The 20,847-nt window shown below is 37.3% G+C and overlaps 1 long non-coding RNA gene across 1 annotated transcript; it reads left to right on the top strand.

The window, feature by feature from the left end:
• Positions 1-6,264: 6,264 nt before the first annotated feature.
• On the top strand, positions 6,265-20,592 carry LOC138103475 (uncharacterized). The gene is made up of 6 exons (XR_011147732.1): positions 6,265-6,309; positions 13,455-13,541; positions 13,809-13,968; positions 16,340-16,399; positions 16,872-16,937; positions 18,491-20,592. It is a non-coding gene; the product is annotated as an uncharacterized lncRNA (long non-coding RNA).
• The last annotated feature ends 255 nt before the right edge of the window (positions 20,593-20,847 follow it).

Here is a 20,847-nt window from a genome sequence, read left to right as displayed (position 1 = left end):
GGAGAGGCTGAGTGAGTGAGGCCGATGGTATGAGATTCCACAAGGACAAGTGATGGTTCCTGTGCTTGGTTCACAACAACCCCTGCAGTGCTCCAGGCTGGGGCAGTGGCTGGAAAGCTGCTCAGCAGAAAGGACCTGGGGTGCTAGTCAGCAATGGCTGAACATGAACCAGTGTGGGCCTTGGGGGCCAAGAAGACCAGTGTCATCCTGGCTTTCGTCAGCAGTAGTGTGGTCAGCAGGACCAGGGTAGTGACTGCCCCCTGTACTGGGCACTGGTGAGGTTGTACCTCGAGTGCTGGATTCAGTTTTGGGCCTCTCACTGCAAGAAGAACATTGAGGTGCTGCAGTGAGTCCAGAGAAGGAAATGGAGCTGGGGAAGGGTCTGGAACACAAGTCTGGTGAGAAGCAACTGAAGGAATTAAGAGTGGTTTAGCCTGGAGAAAAGTAGGTTCAATGGTGACCTACTCATTCTTTCCAACTACTTAAAAGGTAGGTGAGGGTTGGTCTGTTCTGACAAATAACAGGGCAAGAGTAAATGGCCTCAAATTGTGATAGGTGTGGTTTAGATTGGATATTATGAAAAAAATTCTTAACCAAAAGGTTTATTCAGCATTGGAACAGGCTGCCGTGGCAGTAGAAGAGCCATCATTCCTGGAGGGATTTAAAATACATGATGTGGTGCTGAAAATACGGTTTTATGGTGGATTTGACAGTGCTAGGTTAGAGGTTGGAGTCAATGACCTTTGAGGACTTTCCCAAACTAAGTTACACTATGGTAACAGATAGGGGTTTGGTAATAGTTCAAAATATTCAGGCTAGATTTTCTTCATCTTCCAGGTTTAGGAAATGCCAGTTAGCTGTGCAGACATATTCTGCAATGCAGAATAGGAAAAATATAATGGTAATTTAGAAAAGCCAGAACACCATCTATTCTGACAAAATGGGACCGCCTTGAGTCCCAACTATTTGCCTGATCTCCAGAGCCACTCAGGAAAATTAAAGGTTTTCAACCATGGTAATAAACCCCTCTTGTTCACTGGTTTGGTGAATTTATCTTAATAGAGTAACCTTCTGTCAGAATATTCTGATGTCTTTTCTCCTACAGGCGAACTATTATGTCATCCAGACTAGCTAGTTCAACTAAATGCGGACAGGACATCTCTTTAGTCCAACAGTTGATACTCAAGACATCCCTGATGCTCTGCTCTCATAGTTCAACCAAATCACCCACAGGCAAAGATCATGGCTTTCCCTCTCTGCCCTTAGAGGAAGGGAAAAAAAAAGACTTCTTTTTCCCCTATGTCAAGAAGTTTCTAAATTTTCAAACCTTAGACACAGCTCTCCAAGAATAGTATCATATTTGTTGCTAATAAGTCAGAGTGAGCTGTCATTCTTTGTCCAGTGGCTAAAAATGTCACTATGAAAATTATTGCAGTGGAAAAAAGAAGAAAATCTGCCCTAAGCCAAAGGTACTCAATATCTCTGCTGAAGTTCTCTTTCAAATACCAGATGTTCAGCCTGAGGTAAGTGGCTATGTCATGACTATGATAAATTTGAGATTTGATACTCAAGTGCAATATACTGACCTAAACTGGGAATGACAGGCACAGTACAGGAAGCCTGAATTGCATACACTTAGATACCTAAACAAGATTTTGATTTTCAAAGCACTTTTAAATTTTTTTAATTTTTACGTTTGAAGGCATCCAGACCTCCTACTGTCTCAATTTCAGGAAGTGCATTTTGGTGTGACGAGACTAGGACATTTTCTTCTGGTTGTCAGGTACCAGTCCAGGCAAGATCCAGATTTCCTTGGGTTTCTTCATTTAGTCATTATTTCACTTCAGCTGTTTACAGAAACTCTTCAGCAGGAAAGACAGCTTCTGCTCTGACTGTCACGGCATAACACCATCATCAATTGTGCTGGCATTGGTCTTTACTTCATAAACTTGTTATTGATACCTTAAGGAATGGAGGCAAAAGATACTTTCCACTATTTGAGAATGAATCCTGCACTCTATCTTAATAGCAACCAAGGGAATACAGAAAGGAAAAATGTGCAGTATATACAACTTACAGGGCCTCTCTCCATTGGCATTAAGCCTTTCCCTTTCCCTAAAACCTGTAATTGCAAAACAAGAACCTTACTGCAACATTCAGGGACCTTATTTTCACATGTACCTATGCAAGGTGTTCAGAATCAGGGTAGAATTTTGTAAGTATCTTTCTACATATATTTTCTATGCAGCTGATATAGTGTATATGCTTTTGAAAAGATGGAGAGTTAGTTGTATTTTTTTTTTCTTATCTCCAGTATGATACCTGAAGAGAGTATTTAAAATATGGGTTTCAGTATGAATGAGGAAAAGGAAGCTCAAACTCCTATACAGTGCTGAGGTACAGCACGTAGTTAACTCTAAGACATCCATCCTTGTAGCTGGGTGCAGTCTGTGCAGTGAAACATCAGGCACTTAACAGGTGTAAGATAGAGTTTAAATCAATCATCCTGGGATGATGGTCATGGATTGGGACTTTGTGGACATTCTGTTCATTGTTTTCTGTGTCTGGAAATATACAGCAACTCTCATGCACTGTTTTCCATTGGCTGATCTGAACACATGACCTACTCAATCAAAATCTTCATGTGTGGCATATGATGGGACTCCTTTATTTTTCAAATGCATCACCATAACCACTTCAGAGTTGTATTTTTTTCCAAAGAGCACAATTATCAGCAGATAATTCACTAAAACTCAACTGAAATACAATTTTCACTAAACTGATTAGGAAATAAAGGGGGATATAACTCCCAGAAAAGGAGAGAGTAGTTTAGTTGGGACACATAGGACTGCAGACACTTCATGTTTATGGAAACATGAATAAGTTTTGCCTTTGCAATTCCATGCATTTCATATTTAAGAAGGAAAAATACTACTCATTCTACATTTCTGAGTAGTAAATGACTAGAAAATTGTTTGAGGCCCATAGGTAAAAGGCAACATAGAAACCCAACAAAATATTCTTATTGTGCCACTATTGTTTTATAGTGTGTAAAATAAGTGCTCATAACCTGAAGCTAGCACAGAGTTACTATTTTTCATAACTTAATAAGGAACATATGGCCAAAAAAGGAAAGTAAACAGTTTTTGTGAATACAAAGATCTGCAGATGCACAGCATAAAGTTAGTTTTAAAAAGAAATGTGAGTGCTTGCAGTTTATACAGGGCAAACCCTAGGATTCTATTTATTCATCTGCTGTTATTTCCTCCTACTGCATTAACCTGCTTTCACTCCTGTGTAAGGGTATGCCATTGCTATTGTGTCTTCTGCATGGATGTTTAGTGTACAGAAATTTTGCAGATGAGACCTTCGGCAAATATTTATGTTTGAACTGAAATGAAGCAAAAAGAAGCTTGATACCCTCTACAATATGCAACTATGGAAGAAAAGTATGTAGCTCAGACTGAGATCTCCAATGTGACTACCCTATTTAGTAGATTACAAACTACATCAGTGGTGGCTCAATGGGCACATCCTCATGACAAGTACTGCAACATGTCTTTCCAAAAAGTGGAAAACTCACCCTGAATAGTGTGTGACATGATGATCGTGGTTGTCCTTAAGGAAACAGCAGATGAGATCCTTCATGACCTGATTCTGGTCTCCCAGGTCAAGGGGGTCTTCCCACTCTACTTTCTCCTACTACTATATATTGAAAGAAAGTGGCAGTAGCCCTACAGTTCTGTGGGTTCTTGCTGTGTTTAGAAAGTCCTAGTGTGTTTTAGAAGGATACATTTTGCTTGTAGTACAGGCTTGATATGGGCAGACAGCTGCTTACACGTGAAAGATGGGAAGGACACCTATTAAGAAAGACTTAATTACTTGGGGAAAGATAAGATGGTATCTCCATGGACTTTATATTTTGATATTTACAGAGATTACAATGGCAGCTCCTTGCAGGCTTTTATTAGGTATTGTGTTCTTGCCGAAACCTCTGTAAGAGACTCTGTTATTGGGAGGGTTATAGACTGAATTTTTCCTGTGTATAACAGCACATTTGAAATTGTTCCATGTGTGTATGATTCTTTCAAAGGAGAAAAAATAGTTAGTTACCTGTAAGTGGAGATGTCTCCAGAAAAGTTTTTAAAGATGTGAAAAGATCACAGGTAAAGGAAAGTGACAAAACATGTACCAGTTCCAGAAACAAATTAATCACTTTCAAAGAACGGAGTTTTCAGAACTCATGTTGGAGAAAACAGTTGCAGCCAATATTCTAACCTCTGACCTGGAGTTGATCGATGACTGAGAGGAATGTTTCACTACCTGAGTAGTCTGAGCCTCAAGACCTATGGGACCTGATAGCATTCCACCTTTCCAGTGAGCTGTAGGCCAGCTAGGATGGAATCTAATTTATCTGTCAATGAGTGTTTAAGCTGTATAAGTTGCTCATGTTTAAGCACATTAGTGAGTTTGTGAGTCTCTGAAATTTAAACAAATAAATACTTGAAAGATTCACCCAAACTATATCTGGAGACTCCCGATATCATCATGATGGATATTAAGTGTGCCTGCTGCCATGGGTGCAGGCAAATTCTCTCCGTATCTAAAACATATAAATATTTTTTTGAGGAATAGGTAGATCTACACACATGGGAGTGTACTGTATTTATACCTTTATTATTTTTTATAGCAGGTTTGAAAGCAATATGAATATGGTCTGCAGAGAGATAGTTTACATTTTTTTACTTCATTGCCACAGAAAAGAAAAATAAGGATGAAGAGAAGAAGGAAGGAGAAGATCCCCTCTCCAGGACATTCTTTTTATCCTTCTATTTTCTTTTTAAAGTCTAGATTTACTTAAATATACAGGAAGACTATCTTTCCCTGTAGGAATAGTTCATTAGTTTACCTAACCTATGTTTTGCAACAGCAGTCGAACTCTCATTTGTTTAAAAGCCTCTTGATGAACAGTAATGGGCACACTTCTCTGAGAATTTTCTACTTTTAAAAGTTTAATTTATGCGATCTCTGAAACTAAATGCATCACTTCCAAATCTGGCAAAACTGTTTCTTCTGTGAAAAGGAAGCAATATTTCTCATTTTCTCTCACTTTCCTGTCTATATCTAACTCCATTTTATCAAACATTTATAAAAGTTTTAAACTTTGCTACACGCTTGCAGGCATTTGGACTGTCTTCTTGGATGTCTGAAGTATTTGACTGCAGGAACTCTCCATTTGAAAATTCCTCTGATAGAAAATGTGTGGGTATGTGTGAGGGAAAGAAGGGAGGAGTTGTTTTTAATTGTATAAATGTGGTGGTTGATTAAAGCCAGGAGGGTGCCTTAGTAATCTTAAAGCATATTTTTCAATTAAAAAAAAACAAAGAAAAATGTTGAATAACTCAACATTTTAACTATTTGCTGAAACATAAGTTTATGTATATCTACCACCTGTCATCTATTTATTTATCTGTCTCTCTGTCTATCTCTCTATTTTAGTGTATCTCTAACTGACTTTCTAAAGCCTCAGGTTTCCTACAGTATAAGCAAGGTACGATAACCCTACCTTATTTGAGCAAAGCAAAGGTGATTTTGATTATATCTAGTGTATCTGATATGGCAACTTGACTAGTTACCTCTTATTCTCTTGATTAATTTCATGAAAGTGCATCTAATTTGGAACGGATTCTCATTTTTCTCTTCATAAACTGTGCAAATTGCCACATCTGTAGATCTTGTTCACTGGCATAATAACCAAAATAATTTTTTATTCCTAACATCTACAATTTAAAACATTATTTCCTCTTTTAATAATTTCTATGGACTTTTATTGAGGTTTGGATTTTGAAAAGACACTCTAGAGGTTGCCCTGCAAATATACTAAAACATCATAAAATTCTCATATTGAATTAAAATTTCTAGACTTCAAAGTTTGGTTAAAACATGAAAGGTCTATGATAGTTATCTGAGATTCCATTGGATTTCCCGATGAGCTCCTAAGCTTCATGACAGTTTCTTGATCTACTTTGATTAAAAATCTAAGGTATGATCTACGACAAGATCTGCCTGGATTATTCTGACAGCCTCTTCAATCCAAATCTCCCTTATCTGAGAGTGTCTCTGATGTTCTTAATATTCTATATTATAAAACTAATAACGGTTCAAAGAGAGACACACGGCTCGTTAGAAGAGTGATGACTCTCAGGTGAACTACTGGCCATTTAGCAAAGGCCAGGGTTTCCCCAGAGAGATCACGCTCTGTCAGCCCAGATGGCAAACACCTGAAATCTTTGACTACAGGCAAGTCAAGTGAGTAAATAGCTCCCTCTGTTCTATATCAGTAAACTGGCAGTCCCATCCTTTGTTTTAGAACAAGACTTCAACATATGAGCAATGTGTGTGTCATATGACTGTGAGTTAGTTCTCATCTACACCCACTCATACTTCCTTCCTAATGGCAAGTTGTTCCAAAATATCTTGTCAGCAGCCCCTTTCCTGCTGCTTCAAGGAAAAAAAATAAAATAATCAAATTTGTTGTCCATTGGTTCATTTTACCCAGTGAACTAGACTTGTGTATTTGCCCTTACCAAGGCTAGATCTTCTTCCTGTTTGTGAAACACTCATCAGCACAATGTCATGTAATGTGACATCGTTCACTAGCAGCCACTGCAGAAGCAGTCAAGAATGGAATTTTGGACAATCAGAGGAGAACTGCACAAATATTTGGCTTTTGTGGTTCAGGAAAGGGAATTTTTTTTTTCTAGGAATATTTTAATTTTGGCATGATTTCATTTAAGTTCACTTTTCTGGATCAAATTAAATAAAAAAATAGAAGAAAATATTTTGTCTAGGTTGAACAAAACATGTCATTTGGCCAACAGGTTGCATCATCTATTTTTAAATTTGAAGTCACTTAAAATGCAGTTTAGTTACTTTTTATGGCAGTTCAAAGCAAAAACCTGATATATTTAATTTTGAAAATATGCAGGTGTCCCCAAATTCTGTTTTTTCTGTGTTTCATTCTATGAATTAAAAAATTACTTGTGCTTCAATACCACCTCAATACTTCCACAGATCACTGCATGATGATATGTAATATTACATAATGTGAACTTTGAAACAAAACAATGTCACTCCGTTTTAACTTGCATAATTATACTATTCAAATAATGCACTGAAAAAGATCTTTTAGCACTCTAATATTTTTATCCCAAGGCTTCTTCTCTTTAAACTCATCCTATAACTAACTTCATATTCTTTTCCTCTGCTTGCTTTGCCCTTCTAGTATTTTTATTCCGAGCATCTTTCTTTCTAATTCCTACTGCAATTTCTAACTTAAATATCCCTACTATTCCTGTATCAACAAGTTAAATGACATATTCTGCCAAAATAACATTGTTTTTATGAGTTGCAGCATGCCAGTAAATCTGCCTTGTCTGCCTAGACTATATAGTCCCACTAATTAAACATACATATGTGTTTAGTCCTATGGTTAATTCTATGACTTCAGTGTGACTCAAATGCCTACATTTGTCAGGTTTTTTCTCTCAGGTTTTTGAATAAAGGCAATCTGAACTCCTTTAAAAATTCATGGAGGAGAATTTCTTTCACTGGTCAAATGTAGAAAACATAAACTGAAATCTCATATTGGAAAAAGTTCTCTAATTTAGCTTTTCTTGTAATCAGTAACATTGCATTGTCTTTCTTATTCAGATGACCTTGCCATCATATTTCTTATGCCTGAATAAAACAGGATTTATATTGTTCAAATAATGAAGTGAAACTAATATGCCAGGGGAAAAAGAATTACCATAGGTATACCTTTTTCACACTGTTGGAGATTTTGCATACCGACTCTTTTCTGTATTTTTGGCATCTGCCATTAAAAGCTTTGAAATTCCTATATTTATGGGACAAAACCAGCTCAATAAGTCACTGGAAAATAATCTATTTCTAAAATAAAATTATCATGTAATTGAGTTTTTGTATTCTAGATATTTATTCAGAATGTATTACAACCAACGTGGTGAACAAACATAGGTACAAAATTCAAGACCATTTTTTCAAATTATATTTATAATAATGTAAAAAATGTCTGTAAATCCACCCTGAAAAAAAGACTACATCATGGTCATATTCAGATGTCCATGACTCTCTCATGACTAGTGCAATATGGCATCTGAGCTTCTGAGGCACGGGTTCTCATTTTTGGCTGCATTACTGTTTCTCTCCTGGTGAAACTGTGAGTTTTTAGGAGGCTGAGAAGCATCTACTCTGATTGACTTTTTCCTCAGATGTATTCATCACATAATTGTAATCAGGAGAAACCAATTTGTGTTGTTCCAACTGAAGAAGAGCATTTCCAGCATTGTAATTAAAAAGGCTTCATTGCTAATACACTGGGCATTTGTCTTTTCTGCAGATTTAATGGCATTTTGCGGTGTGATTGAGTTCAAGAAGATTGTGGAACACCTCTCCAAAAACTTTAATACTTTACTCCTTTAATATAAAGGGTTAGACACACATTTTTCTGTGGTAAAATTTTATGTCAGTTCTCTAATACAGCCCCTTTATTAGGCCGCACTGTGTTTCAATAGGTTTTTACAGTCATCCTGTCAAAAGCAAGATACCTCATTTTCCTGTGTCACTTACTTTCAAAGAACGTAGTGGCTTTCTCAGCTGTCTGTAAAAGTCCCAGTACTACAAATGTCACTGACATTTTGAAAACTCCTTGCATCACTATTAATTATATTAAAGAGTAGAAAACTCTGGCAAGTATAGAATCGGAGAAGGAGGAGAAAAGTGAATTATGAATAATGAAGTCACTCATCTTGAACTTATTTTGTATATTATCTTTCTATAATAACTTGTATTTCTAAGAAAGTTGCTCTAATTTCTAAGAAAGTAACACTTGTTTAAAATAAATAGTCTCTGAATCTTTTTGTGACCTTTTTCATGGTTTTCCAATAGCATTTTAAGCAGGAAATGTTGCTTGCCTGAAAACAGATTTATTTCAACAAGTTGTCAGTTTCCTTCCTCCCTCAAATGTTTAATTGAATGATGTTGCACATACCCTTAGTTGTGCAATATAATTACATAAACAGGGAGAAGCTTTAGGTTTCCTTACATTGAAAGGGAGTCCAGAGGTAGCTGGATGCTGGAGCTCTTGGTTGTATTGAAAAATACTGCCAAGAGATTTAGCTTGCTGGCAGGATCACGTACCAAGAACCCAAAGGATGACAAAAGTGTCGATCAGATAAGTCAGCTCCTGCTTAGAACTCTCAATTTCTTTACACTCTGCGGGGACATGTAGGTACACAGCTGCAATAAAGCTTTCTGTGTACACTTTCCTTCACCATAAGGGTGTCCCCAGAGAAGCAGACCCATCTGAGCCCAGGCTATTCAGGCATATTGACTGCTTGATATTTGTCACTCCCACATAACTGCATCATTTCTTGGTGCTAAACTCATTTGTGAAGATAGAGATATGGTGGGAGATGACACCCACTAGTAGCAGCAAGTGGTAAAATTGAAAGAGCTTTCATTTACTCATTTTACAGTGTGACCTATTGGGGTTAAGTTATTGATTGTCTCTTCTATTTTTAGAGTTGTTGTGTTTTTTTCTTCTGCTTCTGTGTAGTTCCTTAGCCCCCCTCCAGATGATCTTTGTTCCTGTGACAAACAAGTCATAGTAAAGAAAAGGCAGTTGGCATGAGTGCTGACTTCCTCCCAGCTCCCTCAGCCTGAATTTAACTTCACTATGGGTCACCAAGGGAGATCCAAGAAAAGGTTTTTGAGGAAAGATCAACAGGCCTTGTGTGCCACTAGCTCATATTGTCATTTTTCCCTCCAGAGTTGTAAGTGGTCTTCAGTTTAGGAAGAAAAACTGTGTGTCCCTCCTTGCAAAAATGAGACCCAGAATTTATTGCACCTATTGTTTGGTTTCAGCTTCCAAAGCTATATCTAAAGCAAAGAAAGCCAAAGGAAAAATATGTAGGCAATCTGATATTTTTGTACTATAATTTATTTTTTTAAATTATGTAGCTGTTGTTTTACTGATACATTCTTGTCCAGATTATCATGAGTGTTTACCACTGATTGCTTGAGTTAAGCAGTAATTGTGTATAATTATTGTACCTGCAATAAGCAGACCAGGAGTTAAAGAAATGAGGGATATGCTATACAAAGGTCTAGATTTAGGAAGAAGTTATTTTGAAGGTTGATATACCCAGCAGCATAGAAGGAAGTAGTGAGGAAAAATAGGCTGTGCTTTTGTACCAGCAGTGGTTATGAATTCACTACAGTTCTTAACTCTACAATCATCTGATGTGATACGCCTCTGCACTGTGTTCCCAAAACTCCTTGTTATAGGACCTTCTGCAGCTCAAGGTTATGATATCCAAAGACCATTTTCCTTATGATTTGCTATAGCATGGGAATTTCTTGTGTGCTGGTTTTGCAGACAAGGAGTTCTGGTCAAAGGTTGGACTCAATGATCTTAGAGGTCTTTTCCAACCTAAATGATTCTGTGATTCTATGACTCCTGAAGCAGTGAGTAACTAAAAGAATCAAATATACAAAAGGCAGTAGAAATGATCCAGTCATCCCATTCTTAACATCACATCTTGGATTTGCCTCATCCACTCACATTCAGGCAAGTCAGAGGAAATATAATCTTTTCTGCCAGTAAAATCCGGGCATATTCACAACTGCCCAATTCATCTTATTATTCAGCAACTGAAGATCCAACTCATGCTTCAACAAGAAATCTGTTTGGATTTTGTTTGGTTATCTTTCATGGTCCTATCCAATTAAAAAGTAGGTAAACAATCTCATTTTCCCAGTATGTTAGTGGTAAGAAAATTCACCTACATGAACTGGGGAGGAAAATAATAAAAATTTTAAAAAATGATAGATTTGTTACTTCTCTGGACACATTTTGCAAGAAAGGTCTGGGTCTACCATGTATTTTGAAGAAAAGGATCAGAAACAAGATTTTAATGAAAGACCACCACCTACTCATATTCCAAAAAGAACTAGTGCTATCTATCCTTCCAAAGTTTCTCTACTTGACATGCTCATTTTGCTAGAACTCATTCCTAGGTATCTATCCTACCAAAAGCACCTCAGTCACTGTGGTAGTTTCCACTTTTCATTTAGACCAATTTCATTTTACTAGTTTTTTCTTGCCCAAGGTTATGGAAGCTGGCTGTGCTGGAGGTGTGAAATGAATGCAGCTCTTTGAAGCACAATCCACCTTAAGCATCATCACTGTCTCTTTCTGCCTGGGTTGGAGCTATGGTTACTCTGATTACTCCAGAACAACCTTCATGATGATTTTGTCTTGAACTTTTCAGTGTAAAGAAAACTTCAAAAAAGGCACACAGATCTTTATGTATGGGCAGGAATTTTGAAATTTTACCTAGAAAATGACACAGGACAATGTATTTTCACTGGGAAAGGACACTGCTACTAAAATTTCTTAGAACAATAGGAAAAAAAACTTAAGAAAAATTCCAGTGCAATGAAAAGCATTTGGATACAATAACAGCTAAGTCAGTGTTTTTAATGAAGTCAGTGTTGTTACTCTTCAAAATGCCTGTTATTTCAGAAAAAACCCATCAAATTTTAAAAGACAAGAAAAAATTTTCATTCACAGTCACTACTGTTTTGGACAAACACTGATGATCACGTACATGTGCATTATACAACGTGGGTGTTAACACAATAAAACAGTAGCTATGACTTTGAGAAATTTAAAAAACACAGGTAAAAATGGAAAAGCATGTTGCAGATTATTCTTACCTGCATGTATGTGGATGTATCTTGAACTAGTTTTACAATAGCACTGATAATAGCAAGATTCAAATCCTCAACACTTAGGTTAACAAAAGTGCTGAGATTCATGTATTTACACAACTTGTTTCTTGCACAAATATGGTATTTTCATTAGTTTAGTAATATTCTGACTCCTTTAAAGGTTTTCAAGCTTTTTCATTTGATTGCTCTCTACTTCCCTGCATTTGTAAACTGGCAAAAAGCATGTAAAAAATTTGACTCAACTCTTAAGCAGAATAAAGAACTAGCCTTGGAGCACTTCCCTTAAGTGCTAGAAATTCAGTTAAAGGCAGTGAAACTGACATGTCATTCTCCATGATGACAAATGAAAACTTTGAGAAAGAAAAGGAAAAAGCCATTTACCAAGCTTCCCTCTGTCTTTTCTTTCTTTTCTATGTAAACAAGAGAGGTCATATCTTTCTAGCCTACATGGGCATTCATTCCATTTATGATCTTGGCTGCGAAAACCTTCTGGGGAAGTATTTATGGGCAAGAATGCTCTCTCTGTTGCTAGGGGAATGAGGATAGTTGAACCTATATTTGATCTTTTGGTGTCCATCATACTTCATATTTTTCATTTCTCATGGCATGTCACACCAGTGTGATAGAGTAAGGTGTGTGGGCACCTTGACCCTGCTATTACAGTGCCTCTACACTCCCCCCCCCGGTCACAGTCAAAGACTTTCCAGAGGTACCATAAGCAGGAATCTTTTTGGACTGTTGTTTGTGATGCTATTTATAGAGCAAATTGTGACAAAAATAGCTCTCAAGCTGAAACAGATTTTCTTCTCTAGGATAGGAGATGACCTGTCCCTCCCTGCATTGCTCTCTGTGATGATTCCCGAAGTATTTCAGTATAGTGCAGTTTCTGGATAATATTGCATGTCGTATTGTGACAAACACAAATATGTATATTTTACCCCTCAATTATTGTCTCTGGGTCTCTTCTCACAAAAGGTCTCTCCTCTTGGTGGAGGCAGAACAGACAGTGAAAAAGGCAATAGGATGTTTGTGACCCTAGTCTGTGACTTTCCCTATTTCTGTAGAAAACCGAAAAATTTCCCAACTTCTTTCTGCACTCAAATGCTGTTTATGGAATCAATTTCTGAATGGGTATGAAATAGTTATGAAAGAAGGAATTAGATGTGAAAAAATATTGCCTCAAGAAACAGACCCGAATAACTTTCCTGCTCAGGAAGGACACGCTGGGAGAGAGCAACTCCTACTTTATTTTTTGCTGACTGCACTTGCATGGCCCTTACTGAGTGACTATCTGAAGCAAAATATGGCATATTGTGATTTGTTCCGTGTTTGAAGTCACATAGAAGATAAGCAATCTCTTCTTCCCAATATTTTTACGAGGCATCTGAAAACCAGTAAAATAATTGATATCACAGTATTTTCAGTGGAAAGTGTGCTAAACCCAGAACTTCATTTCTTCTGATGAATAGAGATCACAAACTACAGCTTCAGATATGCTAGTTTGTTTACATCTTAACTAGCACTTAAGAATAAATCCAAAGGACTCTTCAATGCTCTGAGATAGTAAATTAAATTAATCTGAGTTATGATATGATTAATTTTCTTTCTTTTTTTTTTTTTTTTAACTTTCTTAGACAGAGTCATAGAAATGTTAGTTGTATGGAACTTCTCAAGGTCACCCAGCCTCCCATTTGAAAGGGGAATATTGCTAACAAGATCAGGTCAGTGATGGATTTGCCTGAGTTTTGAAAATCTCTGAAAACAAGGATTCCTCAGCCTCTTTGGGTCCCAGCTAGCCTGCACTTACCTCCTGGTGAAAAAGTTTTCCTAATGTCCAACATGAAGCCTCTGACTCACAACCTGTGGCCATTGCCCTCTCTTATATCGCCTTGCAGTACCTAGAAGAGTTTGGCTATGCTTTCCTTGTAACAGCTATTCACATATTAACCAGCTGTTGTTATACTGTCCATTTGCCTCCTCTTTCCCAGACCAACCAAATTCAGACTCCCTAGCTTTTCCTCATACATGATGGCTCTTCTGGAGTCCTCACACTAGAGCACTACAGCTTCTTCACAGTCTTCTTGAACTTTGGACCCAAAACCAAACAGAGTACTCTGCAATCAACCTGCTGGCCACACTTCTCTTGAGGTAACTCTGTATGAAGTTAGTATTATTCATGGTGAGGGCTCAGTCAGCTCACCTTTGTTTTGGTGTCACTGCAATCCTCAAGTTTCCTTCAGCTTACATGAGGAAGCAGGATTTGTCACTTTGTCAAACACACAGAAAAAGTCCCCAAAATTAAATAATCCAGTGATATCTTCCATAAGAGTTAACATTTATCTTGCTCTCACTTTAGCTCACTGATTTCCCTTCCCTCTGTATTGTGCACTAGAACTTTTTCTTTGGTTTATTTTTTCATCCATTAGCAGTAGGGCTGTTGATCTACCTTTCTGGAGTGCTATGGGAACAGCTAAGGCTACCCTGATTCTAGCACATGGAGGCATCATGCATAAGTTGGACTGGGGTAGGGAGATATATTCAGGTCTAGGGGAACATGACTAATGCCAGTGAAATTCCAGGAAGGACTGATTTGACATTTGTGACTGCAAGAAGCAAGTTTCAGACACTAACTTAAATTAATGTTTTCTAAAACAGATTAAAGGGAGGACTAAATCCATTCTAAATAAATTCAGAGTTAGGTATACAGTGGAATGTCATGTTTGCTTCAAACCTCAAATAAATGCTATATGCAGAATATAGTTGTTGGTATTTTTTCATTTCTCTCTTTCTGTTCCATTTCACAGCAACAAACTTCAGTAAATATAGAAAATGGGGTTCATTATACTGTGTAATACCTTTCAAGAATTCTGGCAGAAAGGTTTTCTATATTTATGGTTCTATCAAAAAATGTGGCTAAAAAAGAGAAATGGTTCTGTCTCATCAGGAAGTGAATCTGCCAAATGTTATTGCTATGGGAAATCTAAGTCACATTGGATTATCACCTGGCACCATCAAAGCTAAACTACCGTCAACTTTAAAAGGAAAAAAAAAAGATCAAATTATCATCAGTTAATGATATATATTTAGAATCAGATTAATTCAATCCTCTCATAATATAGTGAAAAGAATATGTTTACTCTTCAGTAGAGGAATTTATTGCCACTAAAAAGAAGTTAATTATTAAGAAAATCAGAAAAGGTTGAGATTTGCAACACAAAGATCAAGGAAGGAAAAAACCAATGGGATGAAAGGATGGAGCTAACATTTTTATTCAATTGATAAAGCAAAGTGTTAATGTAATTTTGGGGTATGCTTGAGGTCCAGTTTTTAAATTTACATCTAACTGCACCATCAAATGAAGTTTTGCAAGACGACTAGGCAATCTGCAAAAATCTAAGATTCGCTAATAGAAAAGATCAACTCTGCATTTTTAAAATTCTTCTGATGGTCATAAATAACTTGGTTGAGCTTTTTAACAAAAAATATACATAAATAATATAGATATCCAACCTGCTTGGCAATCCTAATGCCAGAAGTTGCAATGCAAATATTTGAAATAACTTCTCATATAAATTTATATATATCTATCTCTGTGTTTGTGTGTGTGTGTATACACGCCAAACTTTTTATAAAAATTAAACCACTTTTTCTGAAAGAAATTCCTCAGAATCAATCATAAGTTTTTAAGTGTCCACCAAACCATATACATGTAACCTTCAATTCATTCCTCCAATTTTGCCAAGATGTCTGCATTTGGCTAGAGCTTAGGAGCAGTGTCTGCATTTTCTAAATGCTCAACATGCCTTTTGTTTATTTGAAACCTGTCTTGGCAGCTGGAGAGACTGCCTCAACTATTTGGAGAGTTTAAGACAGGGAAGCTGGCGGGGGTGTCTCCATGCGCTGTGGGAGGTAGTGCAGCTTGGAAATGTGGACAAAATTGTTTCAGGATGTGTAGATCTCACCATCTTACAGACTACATCTACAACTGAAATTTAGAGAACTCTGTCAGTTAGGAGCAAGCATGGGTGACCAGGCAACATCCTGGCCAGCTAGTCATGGCTACCAATTTGACTTCTAGAATGGTATCACATAGTATCCAGCCTAGTATTTCATAGAAAAGTACTATTAAATATGAAATACCCTAATCATGGACTGCTGTTGCCAACTTAGCAAGACAGCATGAAGGTTGAGAAGCCTCGGATTGCTGATGCACCACCAGGAGTTGATCCATGAAGCATCAGGGCGAGAGACAACAAGATGGCAAAGCACATCTTGTATTGGGACCAGGGCTGTGGTCCAAAATAAAAATTTGTTTGTGTAATTTTTACTCCTATACATGTTTCTAATCATTTGACTTGTTGCATGGTGTATCCTGACTCAAAAAAAAAAAAAAAGTAAATATGCTAAAAAAAAGAAAGGATGTATGTAAATTTCTAATGCAGTCAAGCTAGCTAGTTCCCTACAAATCAAGAGATACATTCTGTCACTGGTGACAGTAAGATTATTTTTTCTCTACTAGGATCCTCCATCTTTCTCAGAGAGTCCAACTGTAATTAAAAAGATGGTCGTCTAATGTTAAGTAAGGTTAACAGTATTTCCCAACATTTTTATTTCTTTTTTTTTAGGTCATCAAGGGCAATGTGATGGTTTTGACTTTGTTCAAAAAAGAGTCAGCAATAGTATTTACAGTGCTGCTATGGCACAGTGAAAAGTCAATAGTGCTATATTTTCAATAATGATCTTATTTGGTCAATGGTGGCAGCCTTGGTGTACATTAGTTTAGCTGCTGAAAAACTCAGGGGAGATAATGTATTTACTGTAGGTGGGTTCTGTTGAGCTTAAGGGGAATGTGTGGGTTCCCAGTCTCTATTTCTATAACATTAACTTTAAGATTATATTAGGACCAGTGCTGTGTATAAGCCTAAATTGTTATACATTTGCAGCAATTTTATGTTAGAAAATACAGACTGACACAAAAATAATGCATTTAACTGAGTCCATGCCTCATACAATGTAAAATTTCTCTGGTCTTTCTCTTCCTGCTGATGGAGTGCTCCTGCTGTTAGAAGTAAATCCCCTATTGATGCCTCTGAGAACAAGAGAGAAGCTGTTTTATGGTAAGTGTGGGGATAACTGGTTGTTTTTTAGGGCCCTGACAAGAAAATTAACACAGAGAAGAAGTGGGGAAATTTTGACTGATATGCTCTGTGACAAGCGTCTGCCTTACATGTTGGTGAAAAAGGGGTAGATGGATGCTATGCAGGTAATAATTTTATTTCTTTGCAGATCAGTGCTTCCTTTCTCAGTAGAGTCTGTTAAGTGTGACATACTGAAGACAGGTGGGGACGAAACACCTTGCTTTTAAGTACAAACCTTTTTTCCTTAAGGTGATTATTCTGATGAAATCTCTGTGACTCATTTTCCACAAGCTTTTAAATGAGAATCCATAACACCTTTAAATTTCCCAAGGAGAAAACTCTACAATCCAAGGAGTATTTGCCAGAGAACTGAAAACCCCTTCAGGTTTGCTCATCCCAAAAGATGTCATGGTAAACCAAACTGAGAAATGATCACTAACCAATCAGTATTTTCTTTACATTTCTAGTTATTCACTACAGAGAACTATTAACAACACTTCCTTTGTAAATGAAATATGTTCTGAAGCCAGTCCTGTGAGCTAAGGCTCTCAGATCCTGTCCCTGTTTCTGTTGTTGGTCTAGTGCTGTATGGACTTATGCAGAACACTTGAGCAAATTTTTTAAGTGCTGATGCAATGTATTTGGGAGAAACAACAATCACTGTTATGATAATATATTTTGGAAATGGCAACCCCTACATTTCTTCTTTACTTTTTCCCTAAAAACTGTTTATTTAGGTACCTATATAATAGCATATTTAATGTCTTCTTTTCAGATTTCCCACACTGAAATATGTTACCTTGTAGCTGGAGATGTAGTTTTTCTATATCAGTAGAAAAATTAGGAAAATATTACCGAAGGAAATTTTTCAATTTACAATATGAAGCTGAGGTCTTCTTACCACATTTGGACAAAATAATGTTATCAGGGAAGCTGACCTTCCTGCTTATGGCTTCAAATTTTTATCCATTTAGATTGGACAGGAATTTCAACCTTATCTTTGAGATACCTGAGGAAAATCCTACTAAATATTATAACACTAAAGGGGTAGGATTGGTGAGTTTTCTTTCAAGCTTATAGACAGAGAGAAGACTGTCTTTTAAGGTGATTTTAGCTCGTGGTATGAGTTAAACATCAACATAATTTTACACAAGTCAAAGTATATCTGGAACAAGCAAAAGGTGGCATTTTTGACTCCTGCCTGCACTCTCTCATTTACTTAGTGGGAGAAGAGCATTTTCCAGGCAATCCCGTGCACTTTTTTTCCACTTTTCCATAGTTTTTATTGCCTGGGGAGGGAGAAAGCTGCAGCCTGCAGAACAGCTAGCACAAGCCTGTGAGTTAATGTATATACCCCTACAAAGCTACTGACTATGTAATTTTTAAATTACATCATTTGAGCCCTGTTTACAAGCCTATGCTTTACCAAATGATCTTCTGTGAATCAGAGGAGGCCTGTCTTTCACTGCATAGATACCCCACTGGAATGCTGCTCACCAATTTTAGCAATATATTTTTTAATTTTTTTTTAGCATCAGACTGAATGTGATCAAATACCCTCCAGCTCACAAGTGCTTCTCTAGCTGCTTGCTGTGTTTTTCTGCTGGAGCCACAGCCTGATGCACATTCTCAGACTTGCTGATGTCGCCTGATAAAAGAGGACTCTGGGATGGAGCCCAAGCCTGCCCACTGGCCTGCGCAGCTGAAAACCAATACTAGTTCCTATTTAGATCAACAGCATAAATGCCAGTGTATTTACAACATTTTAAAGGATGGTTCAGAAAGATAGAAGTTAAAAAAAATAGTTGCTTTCCCCAGTCCTAATGCTAGATTCGCAGTGTTTACAAACAGCTGTTGCAACAGTCCCAAGCTCCAAAGAAATATGTGACACATCTGAGAATCTGACAGTCAAACCCAGCATTTGTTGAGTGCATCCCTTGTATGGCTTGGCGTAACAGGAGATGCGGTCCTCCTGGTATTTGTCACTGTGGCAGCTGTGTGCATGGAAGTGGTAGCAGCTATGCAGTTATTTGCTCCTTTATTTACTGCAGCAAGTAGAAAGTGATCCTGCAGACAGGGGAATTCAGACAGCAGAGAGATGGGAGCAAAGCCCACTGCAAAAAAAAAAATATATATAAATAACTTACAAATAAAGGAGTCCAGCAGGGGTTCATGGAAAAACTTGGGTGTTAAAGGTAACAACACAAAGGTTGAAAACTAGTCTTGCACACTCCCGTTTCTCACTTCAGGGAGGTCTTAGGAAAACAGCAGTCCTACACGACTCCTACACTGCATTTCTGCCTCACCATGGCTGTTCCTACCCCCACTTTCCATCTCACTCTGACACACTGCTGAGAGAACTGGCTTTTGCAATTCCTTCTGGGGCTGAAGGCAAAGCAAAGACTTCAGATCTCTTCCCTAGAGAAGTGTTACAGTGTTAGGAGCAGAAGAAGTCATAGAAGCAACATACTACACAAATGACGCAGAGTGAACACAGAGCTACATGCAGTTGTTTCATTAAGAAAACACTTCAAGCCAACTGAACTGTCTTCAGCAAAGGGATGATTTTATGTGCACAGAATATGTTAGGAGAGGAAGTGGCTGTACACAAAAAAATACCAGATCTTGCCTGTTCCCAGCAGCAACTACTGGGTAAAACCCTGAGATCTTTGTGTTACAAATTGTTGTTCCTAAAGCAAACGTATCAATGGCAATGCCCTTGTGCAGGTAGTTCTAATTTCTGTTGAATTTTGTATTTAGTGCAGGGCTCTAAAAATATTATCTTTAGGTTACATTCTTTATATAAAATAAATGGCTTATGTTTGCCCTACTAACAAAACCCTGTAGCTTTTAAAATGCTTGGAAAAAGAAATGCCTGGCATTTTTTACATAAGTAAGGTTTAGAGAAAATAGATGTCAGGACCCAGGGATATTTTCACTTTTATCCCGTTAAACTTTACAAGTTTTAACTGTGCTTCTGAATTCTTCAGAGAAGACTTGAAATTCACAAGTTCATACAATTCGCAGAGCATCTGTTGTGAAAAATAAAGAGATTGTGACTTCCAATTTAAATAACTAAGAATTCCACTATTAAAAATAAAAACCTTATTATTTAAAATAAAGCCCAGAATAGTCATCATGGCAGCAGCATAAAAAAATCTGACTTAAAAATTTCAGAATAAGATGGGAATTGGTATGAATTGGAGGACTCTTTTTAGTCCATTAGAATTACCTCTATGTACATCTGCAATGTAAAATTAAAAATTAGGTGTCTAGCTGCTGTTAAAGCCATTTAGGAATTATGCACCAAGACCTGGATCCCCTAAGTACCAAAACACCTATTAGAGTACACTTTACAGTTGCTTAATTTGGATAAAACAACTTAAGCCTTTTCAAGAGCTGCGCCGCAGCAGCCTTTTGGGATTCTGAAAATCTTCTGATTGTAAAGCCTTTAACTGGGTAGCAGAAGAAACTCTTTAATAGATGGAGAGCACAAGGGGAAAAGAGGATGAAAAGAGGGCCTTTGTGGGGGAGGACAGAGGATCTGCTCTTGGCAGAGGAAACTTCTGAAGAGGAAGCTAAGAAGACTGAGGACGTGGGTGACAGTTGGTGACATGAGGATGTTTCAATTGCATTTCAGGGTTGTTTAGCCCTTTGTGCACTGAAAACGAAGAATAAATTTGCATGTATCAAATTCAGTGTGAATTTTGCACAGCCCTAGTTCAATAGTCTAAATTTCTAAGGCTTGCTTTTGTTAACAGCGTCTCGTTGTTCTCCAAGCTTTATGAACAAAGCTCTGTGAGTCCAGGTTCCCTTGACAGATTTCAAATGGGGACATAAAATTATATATTTTTGACCTTCACTTCCCCAAGATCTTCCAGAGAGCAAT

The sequence above is a fragment of the Aphelocoma coerulescens genome (assembly GCF_041296385.1).
Source record: "Aphelocoma coerulescens isolate FSJ_1873_10779 chromosome Z unlocalized genomic scaffold, UR_Acoe_1.0 ChrZ, whole genome shotgun sequence".
Lineage (NCBI taxonomy): Eukaryota > Metazoa > Chordata > Aves > Passeriformes > Corvidae > Aphelocoma > Aphelocoma coerulescens.
Note: the sequence above shows the minus strand (reverse complement) of the source record. Positions and strands in the feature narration are given on the sequence as shown.